This window comes from Hevea brasiliensis, chromosome 13 (genome assembly GCF_030052815.1).
Source record: "Hevea brasiliensis isolate MT/VB/25A 57/8 chromosome 13, ASM3005281v1, whole genome shotgun sequence".
In the NCBI taxonomy this organism is placed as follows: domain Eukaryota; kingdom Viridiplantae; phylum Streptophyta; class Magnoliopsida; order Malpighiales; family Euphorbiaceae; genus Hevea; species Hevea brasiliensis.
The window spans coordinates 452,980-458,877 of NC_079505.1; the positions used below are offsets into that span (position 1 = coordinate 452,980).

Here is a 5,898-nt window from a genome sequence, read left to right on the forward strand (position 1 = left end):
TTTATTCAGTTTCAGTAATTTAAAAAACACAACAATATATTTTATAAGCTTTGAACTATTTAATTTTTATAATGGTAATTTTTTTTTTAAATATTAACAAAAAAATTTGATTTAAACTGAATGAATGAAGGCCAAAGAATATACTAAATAAAAATATAAAAACTTAAACAAAAATATAAATATTAACTGATATATTTTAAAAAAAATAATTAGTTGGTTAAAATAAAAAGTTTAAATAGTAATTCTCTTACAAGCCAAAGCCCAACAAGAATTTAGTAAGACTATAACTATAGGCCCATTACCAAATTTCAAGATAATTTTGGATAGCAACCTGTATTTTTTTTAGATTGGACCCAATAGTGGAAAGAGTCCAAGTAATTTTGATCACTGTTAAAAATGCAAGACTTATGAAGCATTCCAAGGCTTAAGAGATTATAAAGAAATTATAAAGAATTACATGACCCAAAGAAAATGAATTAGACTCTACCATCATATGGCTATAAATTTATATAAATAATAATTAAATTTTAATTCTAAATTAATTAAAGTTGATTATATATACTTTTTTCGTTATTTAACTCTATTACATATCAACTCTATATCAATATTCAAAATTTATAAATATTTTCACTAAACAAAATTATAAATCTAAAAGGTTATAAAGAGGCGTCAAAATCTATAACCAGCTAATGTCAAATAAGAGTGTTTGAAGACTAATTTATTCTAACAATTACATTGCTTGTTAGTGGTTACTACCAGCCCACTGACTCGATATCAGTCTTTGTATTCTATAATTTTCTGTTGCTGCATAGTTGAAACAAAATCTATTTGAGAGTTATTAAAAGAGAGAGTTGTACATGTTATATAATTAACATTTATTAATTATTATTCAACTAATTTTGACTCCATTGAATTAAAAAGAAGAGAAAAAAAAAGAAAAAAAAAAACCAAAGTAAACCCAAAAATAAACAACAGCAGAAGGCCCCACTCAAGCCGCAGAACTAGAGATCCAAAGCTAATCTTCAAGAGCAAATAAACTCTTTACAAACAACTTTGTTAATTACCCTACTAAAATCCAAGACCTAACATATCTGAACTGATAGTGACAAAGCTTTTAAGTTGCAACAAGAAGCTCAACTTTGTAGAATTCATGGACAGTGCAGGGCAAGAAAAGATTAAAGAGAAATTAATCACCAAATTGGTCAGAGTAGCAGCAAGCAATATGAAAAAGGTCATTTACATAATATTAATAAATAAGCAATAATTAAGACAAAGCAATATTTAATAGACGAAGAAGACTGATGATTTTGTTCCTACATTATGCTGTTTTCCCCACCTCCAGTTAGCAGCCTCCTTAGTGCTTGAAATGCACTTCCTGATGCTTGGAGTAGCAAATGGTAAAGATCGTGATATGAGCAACAAGCGCCCCATTTAAATATGCAGGTCCTAAGCCTAGAAGAAACCATCTGAAACTTGGGACTAAGATCAACATTATTTGATTTACAAGCTTTGAGTATGGAATCAATAGCCAATTCTAATCTCAAACACACCCTGCGAATGAGATGGGTATTTTGCTATGATAAGAGAGATGAGTATTTGTATTATTTCTACAACTCATATACTGTAATAAAATATTTCAAATTTGGACTTAATGGTGTTAAAAAATAATAATAATAATAATAAATTCTCTCCCTCTCCCTATGTCTTCCTCTACAAACAACACAAATCAAAACCCCTCTTTGCATCAAAAATTACAAATGAGAGAGAGGGAGATTTAACAAGGCAATAAACAAATATTCTAACATGTTCAATCATGCAATACATAAATAAATTTCAAAATTTCAATGAACACCCTTTCAAAATTCTCCAACTCAAATATTAATTCTAAAACTCAGATACATTAATATGGACTAAACTATCACATTTAAACTATTATAATTATTGCTAAAATCATACATTTTATAGAGAAATCTAAACTTTTAAAGACAAATCAGGTTTACTAGAGTGATATACCCAACTAGACATTTTCAGTGTCTCTCTCCTCAGTGTCTCTCTCCTCCCTGCCAAATAGCCTTTGGATTTCATCTTCAACTAGCACCTTTAAGTACTGCAAATCTTCGCCTACTAATAAACATAAGTCTTGATATGGATTGCGTGCAAATCGTATAACAAAGTAGACGCATAAACTCAAAAGTAATACACCATAGCTGATAACATGAATCAAAGCAAGTAGCACAATTGCTGCATAACCCAACTGGAGACGAATATTTCTAACACATATTTTGTAATTTGAGTTGGTATAGGTTTGGAGTCCGTGTTCAATCATCGTTGCTATAGCATAGTTGATTAGAATGAACACCAACACCTTCATCTTCCAAGATAATGGTGTTTCCAAAAAAGCCAATATTTGAACGGCAGATAATATTTCATTTCCTGTCCTGTTTTATACATATACAAAAAGAAGAGGGAGGAGGAAGTTATTTAAAAATAGTTAGTTAATATGTAGGAATGAGACAAAAGCAATGCACGAAGTCTGTATCTTCCGAAGGAAAACAGAAGCAAGCAACAGCAAAGTTTACAGCACATTTATCACATTCAACATCAAGGTTCAAGCATCACAAGGCATAGATTTACAGCAAACGCATAAAAAAATAACAAATTTGATGTATTTATAGCAAAGGCCTAAAAAAAAAGAACAAATCTGATGTATTTAGTTAAATGCCAAAATACAATATCATCAATTACAAACCTAAGAAATTAATAAAACCCATTAAGTAGCATAGATTTAAATGTAAAAGATTCTTCCATCTGGGCTAGTAAGAGAAAAACTCCCAATAATCACAGAAGAGAATTGTTGACCTCTCTGCTACCTGTGACTTGCTTATGCGAAAGGAGAATTGTTGCTGATACTAGGGCCATAAGAACTCCTAAAATCACAGAGAAGAGCGATGGCCAATAAGGAGAGAAAGGACAAGCAGATGAGAGGAGAGCGGTGGTTGATGGAAAAGATACTAAGAGCTACACAAATAAAAATAATATAAAATAGGGAGGCTTTAAATCAAAGAAATTTAGAGATGGGTAAGAAATCGAAAGGGACCACAAGGGGTTGCTGGAGAAAAAAAATATATAGAAATGAGGATGCAGGGAAGACATCCATAATCGGCAGAAAGTTGGAGGAGATGAGCACTCTCGTGAGGATGAGGTTAGGGTCAGGTATACTAAGACTTACAAGGGCTGAGATTATCAGAACTGGAATGGACGGCTAGGATTAGTTAAGTTAAATAACAAGAGAACATAAACGTTGGAACTGGGAATCGAACTTGAGAAGTTTGGCGTGAAGGAATTAAGCCTCCAGTCGTATTTTCATCTCAATTTTTGTGTTGATATAATTATATTTATATATTATACTTCTAAGTTTCTAATATGAAAATAATTTATATAGATTAATCTAATAAATTCGAATTTTAATTTAAAAATTTAATGTAATTTTTAAAAAAATAACATTTTAATTTGAAATTAAAATAATTAACATTTTAATTGATAAAATTAAAAAGTAATTAGCTAAATAATTGTGATTTGATGCAAATGTTAGGATTTATTTAATAAATAACTTAAAAAAACTCATTTATATCATTGTCTTAATCCATGAAAAAGTCATGCATCAAAATAAATAGGAAGAAAAATACTAGTGTTGGCAAAATGATTTGAGCCCAAAAAAATAAATATTTATAAAAAGAAAACAAAATTACCTTTTGCCCTCCATCTCAAAAATAAAATTTCCACTTTTTATTTTCTTTCTCTCTTTCACTTTTATAGTCAACTTAATCGGAAATTATTTATCAATAAAATTATTTTTATAAAAATTAAAGAATTAAATAATAATTTTTTGAATATTTTTGAATCAGCCCATCTGTTAGATGTAGAGTTATGGTTTAAAATATATGATTTACTAGTCATTAGGATTAAAATGTTATTTTTTTTTTCAAATAATTCATATTCATTTATTTATTAAAATTTATGTTGATTGATTTAACTTAAAGAGATGAGAGATGAGTTTAGAGATAAGATTATACAAATCGTAAAATTAATGCCGAATTGAACTCTTTATTTTATAAATTTTTTAAATTTTACACGAATTAAAATGAATTACAAGTAGTTGTATCTAGTAGAGTTATACCAAATCAAAATTTCTCAATTTTAAAAATAAGTGTTGCAGTATTAATTTGAGAGTTTTAGCATATAGGTATTTTTTTTTCAATTTTAATAATAACTGATAATTATTGAAAAGATTATGTATATAATTGATAAAATTAAAATGATTAGTGACATAATTATCATTTTAAGCAAAAGTTAGGACTAATTTAACAAACAACTTCAAAAAAAAATTTGATTTATATCTTTGTTTTAGTCAACAAAAAACTTCATGCTTACAAGAAGGAATTACAATCTGAGAATGAATAAGCCATTGAAAGACAAATTAAACGGAAAAGATAAAAGTAGTTAAGTTACAAACATTGGGGAGAGGTAAAATGACTAACTTGTTGAAACAGGAAATGATACTGCGAGAGAAATTAAATAAAGAAAGAGGATAGAGATTATTACATACATTTGAGTTGCCATGGAGAGATACTGAAGCTGCTCAACTGACTATAGAAGATGTTTGTGGTAGATGCATTCCTGAGCTACGCAGAGAGAGATGATCTGCATTTGCATAAGCTCTGATATATATAAACAAGAGGCTGAAGTGAAAGTACTAATATATATGAGTTTGCATATTGCCATAGTGAAGTGAAGGGGGGTATTAATGTACTTTCTCAGGGGACTGTAGAATTGATAAAAAAACTTTGTCAATTCTACAGTCCCCTGAGAAAGTACATTAATACCCCTTTCTATTTGTCCCGACAAAGTTGATCACTTTGTCAATTCTACAGTCCCATGAGAAAGTACATTAATACCCCTTTCTATTTGTCCCGACAAAGTTGATCACTTTGTCAATTCTACAGTCCCATGAGAAAGTACATTAATACCCCTTTCTATTTGTCCCGATCCACAGAGAAAGTACATTAATACCCCCTCCCTTCACTTCACTTGAAGTTATTCATTTTCCATCAGTACCCCTTTCAACCACCACTTTGGCTCCTGCAAATTTTGACTTAGAGGGGATATACAGCGTCATTTTAAAGCGAATTTTATTAATCATTCTTATTTCTTATGTTTAAACCATATGGGATAGATAAATCTCTTAAAATTAAATCAAATTATTTTAACTATAAAATTATATAATATCTATTATTTTAAAATAATAAAATATTATATTAATCCTTTTCTTCTTTTTTTTAACATATGCTACAATAAATAATTTATAATGTATAATTATTTTATATATATATATACATTAAATATTAAATTTAATTACAATAAAATTTAATAATAATTAATATTAATTAGTATAATATATATTACTTTTAAAATTTTTCATATCAATATATTATTTTATTATTCTTATCAAAAAAATTTTTTTTTTACATTTTTAACTTTTATCAAATTATAGGATAAAATTTCTTAATATATGATAATTCTACCTTTGTAACCGTTATAGTAAAAGTTATTGACTTGAGTATAGCCTAAATTAATATAACAACTGAAAATATATCACTTATTTAATGGAATTAAATTTAAGACTCTCATTCCCTCAATCCCCTGTATAAAAAATAATACTATAATTAACTTATTTTTTAAAATTAATTATTATTACTTACAATTCTTTCAAATTTTAATTATTAGTATATATATATTGGTTTATATAATTATATACATATACTTAAAATTAACTAATTATATAAATGACTCTAGTAAATAAAATTTAGGTCCAATACAATATTAATTTAGGAAAAAAAA

General features: G+C 27.6%; 1 long non-coding RNA gene across 1 annotated transcript; it reads right to left on the reverse strand.

Moving 5' to 3' along the window:
• Positions 1–1,854: 1,854 nt before the first annotated feature.
• On the reverse strand, positions 1,855–3,360 carry LOC131171759 (uncharacterized). The gene is made up of 2 exons (XR_009142399.1): positions 2,871–3,360; positions 1,855–2,438 (listed from the first exon to the last, which is right to left on the reverse strand). It is a non-coding gene; the product is annotated as an uncharacterized LOC131171759 (long non-coding RNA).
• Positions 3,361–5,898: the final 2,538 nt, after the last annotated feature.